Raw genomic sequence first — 15,100 nt, 5'->3', positions numbered from 1 at the left:
GGATGTTTTTTAAAGTCTCCAAATTTTTTCAAAAACTTTTATCGAAAATGATTTTAATCAACCTTTAATGATGCACGATTAACACTTAATTGTTTTTTATGGGTTTTTTTTAATCAAATTTCATTCATCATTCTAAAGTTCTAGTGCATGGATTTTACTTTGGTAAAGTTATTTAAAGCTACTTTCTGATGTCAAAAACAACATCAAATAGTTTTTTAATTTTTTTTTAATTAATAGATTTTATTATATATACGTTTAATTAAGTTGGAGGGTTGGAAATTGCAATAAAAAGTGTAATTTTTGAAAAATATTTAAAAATATACGGCCAGCTAGTATTCACCCTACTTTAGACCCTTGACCTCCTGAAACTTCTATGTAAACATCCCCGGTTTTTTTTTTTTTTGTTTCTTAAACCATCGTCTCCGGGCAAGACTAAGTTATGAGGTGGCAACCCTAGTTGTACCATAAAATTTCCCCAATGAAAAATGTCCAGACAGGAAAACATTTGAAAGTTTCCATTACCATCTTTGTGAACCTGAAACATTTACATCTTGTGCTGCAACAAAGAGTGACCAAGATCTAAAACTCATGAAGCAGAGGAGGAGATTTGGATGTTGTGCATGACCCTCCTGAAATCAGCACAAGCAGATTAGTAATCCACACATTCTTTCATTCATCATTGTGCTGAGCAGTTGCTATAAGAAGTGATGTTGATGATGATTAAAAACATTTTTGCTGGAAAAAGAACTGTTTCAGTTATATCCAAATGCCTGATGTAATAGATAATGTGTTATCAATATTTCTGAAATATTTCCTTGCATTTGTTCAATGTTAATAGAAGAAAAGTCATTAAGTACAACACTGTTTATTAGAAAATGGGAAAATGGTATTTATTTCCTCATCTGAAAAAATATTTTTACACGGAGAAGTCATCTTGTGTTTATGCTACCAACTCTGCTTACAAGATGCATAGAAAAGAACATCCGTTTTCCATTGCTCATCTTGTAAGATAAATTTACATACTATCTACATCGAAAGCACTAGCCAGAAATAAAAAGTTACTTAAAATGCTCTTTAATGCCTTTGATGTGAATTTTTGCTTGAGCTAAACAATTGTTAGTGTGACATCCACAGTACGTATGTAAATTTATCTTACAAGATGAGCAATGGAAAATGGATGTTCTTTTCTATGTTGAACATAGAAAAGCTATGGCATATGTCAATTCTTTTATCAGTTCTCATATGTCTTACGTTCATTACAGCAAATCTTGCATGTACTTTTTTCCTTTGTAATAAACATTTGAGAGATTTTTTTTAAATTTTGCATTAATATTTTTATTTTTAAAATAAAACATATATTTTTATAAAATTAAATTTTAATGACTTTTAAAATATGATCAAAAGAGATGTAATATAAATGATTAACTTTCCTTTGGGCAACTTACTTGTAATGGAATTTGTTAGCTAGATTTATGTACAGTACCAAAAGCTATATATTTTTGAATATTTTGAATAACATTACAAATATGGCATGTTTCTTTTAATTTTTTTCCTTGTTCTAATGGATTTTCTACAAAAAAAAAAAAATCATCCTCAAAGTGACAGGAAATAAAATTTTCTTAAAACTATGTTTATTGCAGCTATGTACTGTACATGTTTGTAACTACATTTTTCAAATTTCCACAAGAGGTCACTTTACCATAGCACCATCTGATTTAGGCAGGAAGGATATTCTTTGACTATCACTATAAATACTATCAGATTTGTATTTATAAATACTGTTTACAATTACCTCTTCTTTTGGTATGGGGTAATTGTAAATGCAAAATTTTGAAGTTTCTATAGAACACAACCAAAATTGGTAGTTAGACATTCTACCTTAGTATATTCCATTTTTAATTAATAGAAAAATGTTACAAAATTTTACTAATAATGGTAACATTCTCATTTGTAGTAATGATACTTAATTATTAAACAAAAAAAATTGACATCTCATTTTAGTAAACAAAACAAAATATTAAATATAAAAGTAGAACCATATAAAGACTTTCAAACAATGGTGTATTGGACAACAACAATGGAACCATTAGGATGCAAATGACATAACAGTAATGAGTACTAAAAGAAATATGAACAAAACTTCTCAATTAAACTAACTTACTATTTACAAATATACATAGACATTTAACATGACAATATAGCAATCAATTTCAATAAAATTTACACAATAATACATAAAAATCAAATAAATTATTGTCTCTAGAACAGGAGTGTCAAACTCAAACTATTTAAGTACCAAATTTTTGTCTGGAGATGACAGCAGGCCAGATGTTTTTAGCTTTTGTAGCCAAAATTTTCTAAAAAGTAGCCCAAAAGTAGCCTCAAAAAGCTCTTTTTTAATAACTCAAGATGTGACAATAAATTAAAAAAAAAAAAAAACACCATTTGTACTTTTCCAGCAATAAGTTTAATCACAGAACAAACATTTTCAGTCAATTTACAGGCCCGAAGCAGGTCTGTAAACTGACCCGAAAATAAAGATTGCAAAACTCAAAGTACAAGGATAAACAGTAATTTACTAATATTTCGAAAACACTCATTTATATGCTAAATAGTGCAAATTATGTAATAAATGATCTTGTGAAGACAGACTTTAATTTGAAATTCAAAAGATAAAATAGAGAAAACATCATGTAAACAAAAAATTAAACATAAAAATAAATCAAATGAAATAAATAACTCTAAGTAATATGAATAAATAAAAACAAAAATAAAAACAATGATGATGATAATTATTATTATTGAATTCAACAATTTTGTTCATTAAGTATTATTTGTTAAGGTACAAAATATCACATTTTCTTTTGTATCAAGATAATAAAATATAAAAAAATAGCATTATTGAATTCATGTTGCGGGCCACAAGTAATTGTCTTGCGGGCCAATCACGGCCCGAAAGCCATATCTTTGACATGCCTGCTCTAGAAGATACACATATCAATGACTATAAAATTAAACTTCCAGAAAATATTAGATATTTACATCTTATATTTGATGACAAATTAAACTGGAACAGCAAATCAACAAATTATGCATAGATACAGTATATCTAAATTTATTGATGTCATCAGAGATTAGACATTTCTTAAATATTAATACTATCAGATATTTATATATAACTATCAATCAACCAAAATTAAACTATAGTATTGAAGTCCAGAAACTACACCAAAAAGACTTCCGGAAATCTACAAAACCACTTTATCTGTGCTGGTTCAATTTACCTTACAATTTATCTGTAACAGATTATATGAAAAATACTTAAAAAATATAATATTGTTGCTATATATAAAAACATTACAAACCAAATTCTATAATACAGAGCAATGAAGAATAATGACAGTACCACCAGGACAGATATATACTGTTTGTTGCCTATGTAAAACATAGGCAACAAATGTAAAAGTATATTAACCAAAATCACCTTATCAGTAAGACAAAGATCAATATACTATACAGCAATATAGCATTGGAGTAAAACCTGAATTAAAAACAAGTAAATAAGCATCGATGATATGTATGACTGATAATAAACACAACTATACAAACAAACAAAAATAATGACAGATATATTTTAAAGAAAATGACATTTTCTTCCATTTTAAACAGACATCATCAGGGTAGATGAAGCAAACATAAAATTTCACACCTAAACCTGTTGTAAATACAGTGCCAAAGAAACAGAGGAGCAATTAATATGTAAATTACAAAATCTAACAAATTATTAAAATATACAAGATACTACTAAGAAGATTTATGCAAGCTTATAATGCTTACCATGCTGCCAAAATAGAATTCATCTCCTTATAATTACTTGCTATGCCCCTCTGAAGGCCTTATACATTTCAATCCATTCAATGTTCTTGAGAAGGGCAAGGTTGTCAGTGGTGTATGCCTTATCAAATTCAACCTGTTATCATTGTTCAACAATTCAACATTGTTATCAGCCACGAATGTAGTCAGTGCTATAGTAAAAAGTCTCTTCAAAAATGTATACTGATGTTCCCTAATCCTCGTGTTCAGACATCTAGCCATGGCACCAATATATTCACAGGAACAGTTTACCTCGTACAGGGATGATGTAGATCCCTGACAAGCAGATTCTCTCTGCTAGGTCCTTATCATTTCAAAAAAAAAAAAAAAAAACAGTAGATCTGTATGCAATCCAGGTATTTGTAAAGCAGGCAATTTCTCAGTAGATGTTACCTAGAGTCTCATTATAAGTGATCACTACATAGGACTTAATGTTTGGTTGTAACCACTCTGAGAGGGCTATTTGACATAATGTAAGAGCATTAACTAAGATCATAGAGTAGCCATGCTGTTTGTCTAAACTTGAGATGTAATGAGGCTTCTCTTCTGTTATCACACTGATGATGCATGTAGGGTCTCTTTATAAAAGCCCTAAAGGCTAAGTGAAAAGATCACGGGTCCATGCACAAATGAAGAATGGAGAATAGGAGCTATTTCAAAACACCTTTCTTAATAGCAGCCTGTGTTGTAAAGTAATGTGTATGTTGAGAAAGTGTACTTAGACAAAGCTTTCTTGCTCTATATGCTGAGGTGTGCCATAGGCATTGTCAGTGAATGATCATGGGAATATCAACAAGGGTCTGGTTTTTTGATCCAAATAACCAAAACTCTTGAATCTATTTTGCATACATAATGATGTTGTCACTAAAAAGAAGTAAGGGTGTTTTACTCTAGCCATTGTACTGTACCAGTAATTCGCATAGTTTTCCTACCCTTAGGAATGCCCTTATGTGCCATTCTTCCTTTTTTGTCTTTGAGCATGTTACTTTCATCCAAGAAAGGGCCATCCCTACTGTCATTAGAGCTAGTATTTTATTTTACAAATTTTTCTATTATTATTATGTCTAAGCAGAACACCATGAATAACTTTTGAATCACTTTTAAAATCAATAAAACTTCTCAAAAAACAAAAACCAAAAAAAAGAAAGAAAAAAAAACACATGTCAAGAATATAGTATTTTCAAAAGATTTAGATAATTTCATTTTATCTCTATGAATGGAATAATTGGTACAATTTATAGAAAAATACTAAATATTTATATTTAGCCTCATTATTTTGTAAGCTGAAACATGACCAAAGCAAAGATACTATTTTTAGAGTTCTGATAGCTAAAATTTAATATAAGTCATTAAGCCTGTATATGTGCAATTTAATAACAATCTAACAACATACATGTTCAATATTTTTTAAGTTATTTAAAATGGACCTATAGAATTGCAATAATCAAACAAATTCAGTAATTAGGCCTATGTAAAGTTATTTTAAAAATAGTACAGTTAATCAGATTATTTGAAAGTACTGATAAGATCAGAAGAAAAAAATTAGAAACTTAAAATATCAATCATATAATAGTAAATAAAGAATAAGAATGGAAAAAAACAGATTATTATTAAAAATAGTCTCATTTAAATGTTTTAAATTATATTGATATTTTAAAAAGCAAATAATTTATATTAAATTGAAATTTATACTGGTTTTTTCATATCTAATATTATCTACCTTTATCTAATTGTTTGTTATTTTATTTTACCTAATCTTTCTTTTATATTGATAAATTCTTTAATTTTAAATTGTAGAACATATACACACTGAAGCATTTTTGCTTTCTAGAACATAACGTAATTTAAAAGTTGTTTCTGAATCTGAAAAAGATTGCTTAAAACAGTGAAAATATTACTTTTGTAAACAAATCTACTAGTTCTAAAGGTCTGTTTTTCATTATAATAATATAATTATAAAATGGCAAATGAATCAATTTATTTCATTTACCTTTTCTTTTGATTAAGCATTGTGATTATCTTTGATAAATGTAAGTTTTGAAATATGAATTATTTTACAAAATTGATCCAATTATTTATAACAATTTCTAAGATTACAAGTGAAGTTGAATTTTGTATACAATAATTTTGTAAATATAAAATGTTTAATCCAGTCATGTAAAAAAATTATGACATATACAGTAGGTGATTGGTTAACGAACATAATCCGTTAAAAGACTTTGTTTGCTATCCGAATTGTTCGTTAACCAATTATCGATTTACCATAGCTTTTTATGGGAATTTGATTAATTCATTCCGGAGACCTCAAAAAATAAAAAATATATACTTTCTTACTATGTTCTTACCATTTATATGTAATAATAAAAATACATACATACATATACATACAGTCTTGCATTTTTATTAGTCATGTTTTCTCTGTTTGTGGGGGTTAAAGAATCTGTCTAATGTCATTTGCTTTTCTCTCTTCACGATTTTTCAGAAGTAATTAATAGCAGTGTAATTGTAGAGATCCCCAAGCCTATTAACCTCGACCTCATTTGGATGCCTTGTTCTGACATCCTCCCACTTCTTCAAACAAATGTTTAATAGCAGATATCGACATTAATTCTCTTTTTTAGAAGAAAACATATCTCACCGAGTTTCTTAGTGTTCTTCATTCAAGAGTTCTTGGCGTTCTTCTATCGTCAGATCAGTTTGAGGTTCCATTATGAGCTCTTCAATGTTCTTTATTTCTCAGATGTGATTTTTGTTACTCCTTAAGCTGCTTGAGTCTTCTTGTTTATACAGTATCTTTCTTAGATAAGATTGAACTGTGGCCTACTGTAGACCTGTTCAAGCCATACTGCCCAGCAACATCAGACACCTTCTGCCCACTCTCTACCTTTGCTATTATACTCTCACCTTTCGAAAATAAAAACTGACAAAAAACTTAACGAGTGCCCGCCCGACAGTCTTGCGAATACTATAAATAAATTGTTTCTGTCAGAAAAATAAAAGGCTGGAATTACAAGGAAGAGTTTTAAAGTTCACAAGAATACTATCTGATCAGTATATACCAGGTTGAGCGTCGATGTCAACATCTCCCGTGCTCCAAAAAGTTTCGAATTGTTGCCCGAAGACAAGGGAAGACCAATCGGTATTCATTATTTTACATCACTTATTCTTGTGTTTGTTCTGTGAGGTGTTCGTTGTCCGAACATAAAAATCGTTTGCAAAAGTGTTTGTTATCCAATTTGTTCGTTAACTGAACTGTTCATTAACTGATCACCCACTGTATTTCTTTTTGTTGCAGGCAAAATACTGCATAATTTGAAATATGATGTTCAGGAGGAAAACTAATCAAGTGACCATTCAAGTCTAGACCTAATCTCTTTAGTTTTTTTCCCTTACAAGATCAACTAAAATCCTTTTTTTTTAACAATGTAGAGCCATGCACTATTGATGATCCTAAAGAACAAATCTGTACTGTTTGGCAACATGTCTTATTTTATGTTTTTGAAAATGACAATGCAATTTGCAAGTATGCAGCATTATGTCATTCTGTACATATGCATTGCACAGAATAACTCAATGATCAAGATAATGAAAATGCATTAGAAAACATTGATGAAATATTTGCCAGTGACACACAAATCAAGCCTATAATAGAAATATAAGAATATTTAGATGATATTGTGGAGGAAGCGTCCAATATGTTTCAAATCCAATATATGTGCTGTTCACACATTGTAATTAGCAATAAGAGATGGATTAAGACTCTCAGGTAGCTAAAATCATTACAAAATTAAGACAGGTAGCTACTGTATCTAGAACCCCTAAAATAGATACCATTCTGAGAAGGCATGCTAGTAACGAAACTGTTTTAGATCAATCTACTCGCTGGGGAAGCACTTATTTAATGGTTAAGCGGTTGCTCGAATTGAAAATCTTCCTTGAAGACCTTGATAATCCAATTGTTTCATTAGCTGAAAACCAATGGAAACAAATAGAAAAATTAGAGAGCATCTTGTCATACCCTTATACTATTACCCTAAAGTTACAAGCTGAAGATTTAACACCTGAAAATTTTTTCTTACAGTAGAAAACTTTGATGCATCAGCTCAACAAAACTGAAGGAATTGTTGCTAATGTAATTTCATCTTCAATGAGAAAAAGAGAGATTCAGTTGTTAGACAATAAAATCTTGTTAGCCGCTATTTACGTTGATCCAATGAATTGAATTTTACAAAATGACAATCAAATTGCCTCAGGGAAAAAAAACTTTGTGAAATAGCTATTCGCTTGAAAAGGTTGCAGTTACCTTACATTTATGAATCAAAAGTTGAAAATAAAAATAATGAATGTAATGACAACTCAGAATCATCATCTCCAAAATAAGAACTTGATTTCGAAGCATATTTGGATAGTTTAGAACGTCTCAAAGTGAAGCAAAGACATTTAACAAATCAAGAAACTAAACCAGCAGAAACTGAAAAAATAAAATTTGAACAAAATTTTTTAAATAGACTAATTGAAATAAAAAAGTATGACCGTTTATCAAAATTGAACATGGAAGAAGCTATTTCAATTTATCCAGAAATTATTCACGATGCAGCTAGATCGGTCACAGCAATGCCCCCAACACAAGTCAGTGTAAAAAAATTGTTTTCAGCTTTGAAAATAATTAAAGCTGATTTAAGGACATCTATGAAGGAGGATTTAATTGAAGCTATTTTGTTTCTTAGAACCATTTTATAAAATTCAAAATTATAAATGTAATTTAGTTTTTTTTTTACATGAAAATATAAAATAAATTTTTTATTAATTTTTTTAAATGTTTTGTATTTTGTTATAACTCATTTATTTTAAATAGAAAATGCAGCAATTCAATTTATTAAATATGTAGTTTTCATTGTAGTATTTGTGTTTAGTAGTTAAATTTTGACCCAACTGAATCTGAATATTTTTGAATCATTTGTTTATTATCCCTGCTCTAAATAAGTACTCTATTTTTCTGAATGAGCCAGACTAATTGATAAAAGTATATATGTTACCGGCCAAACTAGTTGGTATTGATTAGAAGTGACACAACACTTGTACAAAACTATAAAATAAAAATAAGCTAATTAGTACTTATCAGTTTGTATTTTTTTTATTAAGCCATGCACTTTTGAAGGTAATTAACTCTCAAAAATATTTTCAAAAATTCAAACAAAATAATAACAACAACTTTTAGAGTCAAACTAAAATTAAAAATGAACTTATTTGTGCTTCTTAGCATAACATATAAAATACTTAATCTTTTATTTATTTTTACAGGGTGTACTGTGGTGGCATTTCAAATTACATAAAATCATTTTTTTTACACTGGCACCTATTTATAGTACATAAATCAGCTCAGCCTAAGTCAAACTAGTTAAGCCTAAAGTATTTAGGCCAAACTAGATTGTCCTGGGCTAAACTAGTATATCCTGACACATGTAGGACAAACTAGTTGGTTAATGTTACCCTAGGTATCAAAGATGGTGGTTCATCTCTGATTCCAGCAATCAGAAGACAGGGAACAGTGGGGATGCACAACCTGACCTGACCTGACCTAACCTAACCTAACCTATTCTAATAATTTGGATGCTAATAATTATAGTAATTTATTAGAATAGGTTAGGTTAGAACGTGCGTCCCCACTGTTCCGTCTTCTGATTGCTGGAATCGGGGACGAGCCGCCACCTTTGATACCTAGGGTAACATTAACCCCTTTTTTATAATTAAGTAGACTATGTTTGAATAAATATTGTTCATCTAATTATAACGAATTAACGATTGCCTTATTAAACGAATACGCTTTAATTCGAATAAATGTAAAAAATCAGATTGAAAAAAAAGATGATCAGGTGATAAACAGAAAGGATGATTGAAAAAGACAGAAATCATATAATACATTATGTGCCAGATGATTTCTCTTACATGCCACTTTGGGCACGCATGCCATAGGTTCACCATCCCTGGCCTAGGACAAATTAGTTTGGCCTGAAATCAGGTTTGGCCGGTAACATATATATTTTTCTTTTCTGAACAAAGGGCTGAAGTAACTAGATCACACTTTTTAGTTGGACTAACTTTTCTGCAAGGGTTAAATTGAAGTGCAAATGCTGTAGAATAAAGATATGTAAATGTAGAATTTTATTGCTCCCTTTCTCTTATTAAATATTTGTTAAAAATTGTTTTTTTTTTAATACAAATAAATATTAATGTAAGTTAAATATTAAATATACTAACTATAAAAGTATTTGGGTAAACATCCAGGCTCTGTTCAGAGTAGAGTACCTCTCTATGAGTGTTTCTGCCCCCATATAATGACTTGGTATTTAATTTTGCCAGAGTCGGGAGTCGGAGTCGGCCTGCTAAAATTATCTGGAGTTGGAGTCGAGTGTTTTTTACAGACTCCGCAGTCCTGGTTCAGATCACTATTTATAACTCTCCAATTATTCGAAAATACATTAAAACCTCAAATTAACCAACACAGTATCAGTAACATTTAGTTTATATTAGAAATCAGTTTCAATAATTTGTTAATAATAACTATATAACTAGAATAAAGCATATTATTTATGTTAAAATTAAACAAAGTTTCAATTACACAGCATATTTCAAAATCAAGCTGTGGACCAAAATTTCCAGTTTCGACACTTGATATTGGCCAGTATAAATAAATACTTTAAGACCGATACTGATACCTTAAAACCGCTCGCAATACTGATATCGGTACTTTTGTGGTATCGACATGCCCACGCTCACGTCTAGTTATTCGGCCGCTCATCACTAAAATTACGGCTTTCTAGAGTCAAATTTCACATCTCTAAGTCTACTCGAACAAATTACATTTAAATTATTTTGATTTCTAAACTCTCAGAAATTTCATTGTTCTATATATATAAATAAACTTTAATATAATAATTATATGTATAAAAATTATATATACATATATGGACTGAATGAATGAATACGGTAGGACTTAATTTTAGCTAATTTGTTTATATATTTATATGCATATGAATGACTTAAAGGTAACTTCTACCAACAATACTATAGTTCACTGTTTAAATGAATAATTACATCAGAGGTAAACAAATCACGAATAAAAGAAACTCAAAATAGTTTTTGAACTTCTTTCCATGTTTTATAAAAATAAAAATTGGGTTTAAAAAGATAAAAGAAACGAAATCTAATTAGACAAGCAGACATAATTACGATCGTATCGGACGAATAAAACGATCCGAAACGGAAATTTTACACCAGACAGAATCGACTCGTATTTGTTTACCATTCGACTTACCTTTGTCATCAAATTATGTTTTAGAATCTCAATAATTAGCTTTCCAAGGAAGATATCTCGTTCGGCGTTAAGACCAACAAAATGGCACCCAGACGCATATCTAACAGCGCTACCTTCTTCCAGAAAACAATATTTATTAACGTTTACATATTAGTTAATTTTTTATATTTATATTGTTTAATATTATATGTATTCGATGTCATATTCTTTAACCGTTTCTTTATATGAAAATTTATTACATAATATTTTTCCCGTATGGCAACACTTAAAGAAAAATCATTATGGCCGATGGCGGTTACGTAATACGTAATGAATTATTTATAAACTAGGGGGCGGGCCAATGAGTCCGTAACTTTTCGGAGAAAACAGTGTCTAGTGTAGTCTTCATATAAAGGAAAGAAAGAAAAAAAGAATACAATCTGTATCGGTGTTTCTCAACATTTTTCGATCTTTCTCTCCTTTGAGCTTAATATTTTTCTGTGGTTTCCTATAATAGTAGTTCGGGAAAAAAATAAAAAATAAACCTTAATAATTCCACTGCTTTTTTAAATATTGAACAATGGATTTTTAATTAAAACAATTATAGCATATTTCATGTGAACTACATGCACGTGTACTGTACTTATGCGTTCATTTTTAAAAATAAAACGTGTAACGAAGTGGCATTTACTCTATTTAGTATGATTCTTATGGTTGATGTAAACAATACATTTCACGGTATACGCACTCTATACATTTACATGCAATATGCGTATATAGCCAATAGTATTAAAATATGCCTATACTTTAATTAATAATTAACATTATGGAGTAACGTGGTAAACATCCTTTGATGAAACAAATGAAAATGACATGTTTTGCAAGCTTCGGTATGTCTTCGTTTACAAGAAGCAAATGTATGAATTTTGCTGATAAATAAAACATTTTAAGTTCAAGATGTCCTTATGTATTTTATTTAAACATAATATTTTAATAATTTGCTTATTAAAGCTTAATTGTTTTCATATAATTTTAATATTTTACTCTTATTGTGGACCCTTAGCGTTTGCTCTGGCTCCCAAAAGTTCATTTTTGGCCTGTTTCTCCCTTGAAGTAGTCTGTGACCCCAAGGTAGCTATGTGTTGAGAAACACTGTCTATATCAGCGGTCGGCAACCGGTGGTCCGCAAAAAAATTTGGGTGGTCCGTGCAGAAATTTGGACCTTGATCAACTGAAGGTTACGCGAAGTATTACGAAAGAAATGCAAAATGCTTAGTTGCTTTTTTTCATTCATTGCAGGTTTTTATTCGAATCTAAAACCAAATACGAAGTGCCTGTTATCAATAAATAATGAACAATAAACAATACTGTGAGTGCAATTGTCGTCCTTCGTGGAAAAGCGCTAAGAACCCATAAACTTATTTCAAACAAGCAGCAATGAACTTTAAGTTTGCATTAATTTGTTATAATTAAACACACGAGTTTCATATTGATATAGTAAAATTGAACTTTTATGATCATTATTCTACAGATTTTATATCGTTAAAAAAAAAATTCATGATAGTGGTCAGCGGGATTCAAAACTGTGAGTTTAGTGGTCCGTGAAGTCAGAAAGGTTGCCGACTGCTGGTCTATATCACTGTATAAAAAAAAAAAAAAAAGTGAAGGAGCTCCTTTTCAAAACCGTATAAGGCTATTTATTTGCTCACATATCTACCAGAAGGCGTAATAATCGTTGTTGGCTATTTCGTTTGTGACGTGTATTCTATGTGATTTATATGCGTTCAAAAAGTAGTGGTTCCGTTTGTTAATTGTAAATTTAGCCTTTCTCGGTGAATTATTTCTAAACGTGCTATTTAACGATGGGGAAAACATGTTTTGTGACCTGTTTTCTTTTTTTCCGCCCCTATAGGCACTAAGAGGGCCTTTTTCAGCAAACCCATTAGAGATTCGGGCAGGCCCACAATGGGGCGGCCGGGTGGTAACGGACGGGGCTCTACATATCCGGACGGACAACCCCGAAAAATTCTGGAGATTTTTTGACTCGTCCAGATTCGATCCTGGGTCCCCAGAGCAGTACTCTGAGTACTTATCCGGCAATCTTGTTTGTGACTGGATGCCATGCTGGATACGCCACATGTTCAGGCAACGTAATTTTATTTAAAGAACTAAAGATCTGGAATTATTACTGAAGCGGCAGCGAATGATTTCCAGAGACGACAAACATTACAAATCAACAGATATCGTTTGCGAAAGACACTTTTCACCCCACTTTATTATTAAATACTAGAATACTACTAACAGAAATTATACGAAAATTCCTGGGAGTAAATGGAAGCTTAGGTTAACTTAAACATTTGATGGTAATTTGCTTATTGAAGCTGTTTACATAGTTTTGTGATGTCTTGTTTCAGACGATGCTAAGCGTAATTTCGTGCATCCTTCAGATCAGTGCACGGTAATCTTTTTTTCTCACGGTACACCTTTCTTACGCCGTCTATATCATATACATGTTATACATGGTATAGACTGTATCAAATTTCATCTATGCTTTAATGCGGATTGTATTTACTTTCTTTACAGCTAAACAACTATAGGGACTTTGAGAAACAGTACGAGATCGAACCCCATAATTATATTATAGTACACAGCACGGGATATTGGACGTTACATTGTTTTAATAATTACGTAAAAACAGTGACATAAACAGTATTGTTTGCTACACAACTCTTCGGAAACAAAAACGAATCACTCTGTTACTCATGGGTTGAGATCCTAGCATCACGTAACCTTTTGTAAATACCTCCTGTAACGCATCGTAACAGTAACTGCATACTCACTCACCCATGTCTCCGTTACGTAATTTATGGACAACGCTGTGTTTCTTTATTGTTTTTGTTTTACATTTGTTTTACAATTGCTATATTTTGTTTCTGTTTTACAATTCTAAATCAATAGTTTTATGTTTTATAAAAAACGAAAAACAATTGTTAATGGCATTGATTGGATATGCGCGAGACGGATATTTGGGATAAAAAAATTACGAAATGTAAAAATTTTAATTAAAATATTAAGAAAGTCGATTTTAAAAGACAAAATAAAACCGCATTGTAACGGAACCAGATATGCCGTCATTATTATCGTCCGGTATGAAAATTATTTTTATCTCGATTTATAAACGAAATAACTAGAAAAATATTTAAGAAACATAAAACTACTCCAAAAATATATGCAAATTACGATGAACTTTCAACTCAAAATGTACTGTAAACACTTCAAAATATTGAGAGAGAGAGAGAGAGAGAGAGAGAGAAATAATGGCGGCATTTTCAGTTTGTTGGAGTGCGATGTCAGAATTGTATGATTGGTAGAATATAGGTCACGTTCCATAAATGAAATTCTGATTGACTGTGTGGCATTTTTCGATGCTCATTCATTTAAATATACTGTACATAAAACTAGAAATTGGTAATAATTCAGCAACGATTTGCATAACTTTTCCGGCAAAAAATCTAAAATTATGTCTGGCGCCATCTGTTACGATATTTTATTTAAAAACTTTTTATATTATTGATTATAATAAAATGGCAAAAAGCTTAATTTTGAGGGAAGAGACGAGTTTCATAAGAAATTATAAATGCTAATAACCAACAAAATCTTCATTAAGTCTGACCCCACTCGAGATATGACACGCGACCCCGACTTTCCCCACCCTTCGACCTTTAACCACCAAAATTTAGTACCAAAGTGCCTCTAAACTTCCTTGCAAAATTTCAAAAATTTTCAATAAAATACAGAGACGTTATTAAACAAACTTGTACGGGCAGTCAATTTTATACGATATTAAAGTGAAATTGCATAAAACCAGTGATTTCCATTTTAAAAATATAATAATAATAATAATTTCGGATGATTATGCAACCTGAATTTTAT

General features: G+C 30.4%; 1 protein-coding gene across 2 annotated transcripts in view; it reads right to left on the bottom strand.

Annotated features, from left to right (window-relative positions):
* LOC136974635 (uncharacterized) overlaps window positions 1-11,344 on the bottom strand; it is a 38,985-nt gene extending 27,641 nt beyond the window's left edge. For both annotated transcript variants that reach the window (XM_067269560.1, XM_067269559.1), the window contains exon 1: window positions 11,189-11,344. The gene's annotated coding sequence lies outside the window, so the exon portion shown is untranslated. The remainder of the gene's footprint in view (window positions 1-11,188) is intronic.
* Window positions 11,345-15,100: the final 3,756 nt, after the last annotated feature.

This window comes from Centruroides vittatus, unplaced genomic scaffold (assembly GCF_030686945.1).
Source record: "Centruroides vittatus isolate TY-2023 unplaced genomic scaffold, ASM3068694v2 contig_352, whole genome shotgun sequence".
NCBI classification, from domain to species: Eukaryota; Metazoa; Arthropoda; class Arachnida; order Scorpiones; family Buthidae; genus Centruroides; species Centruroides vittatus.
This window is presented reverse-complemented; position numbering and strand designations above follow the sequence as displayed.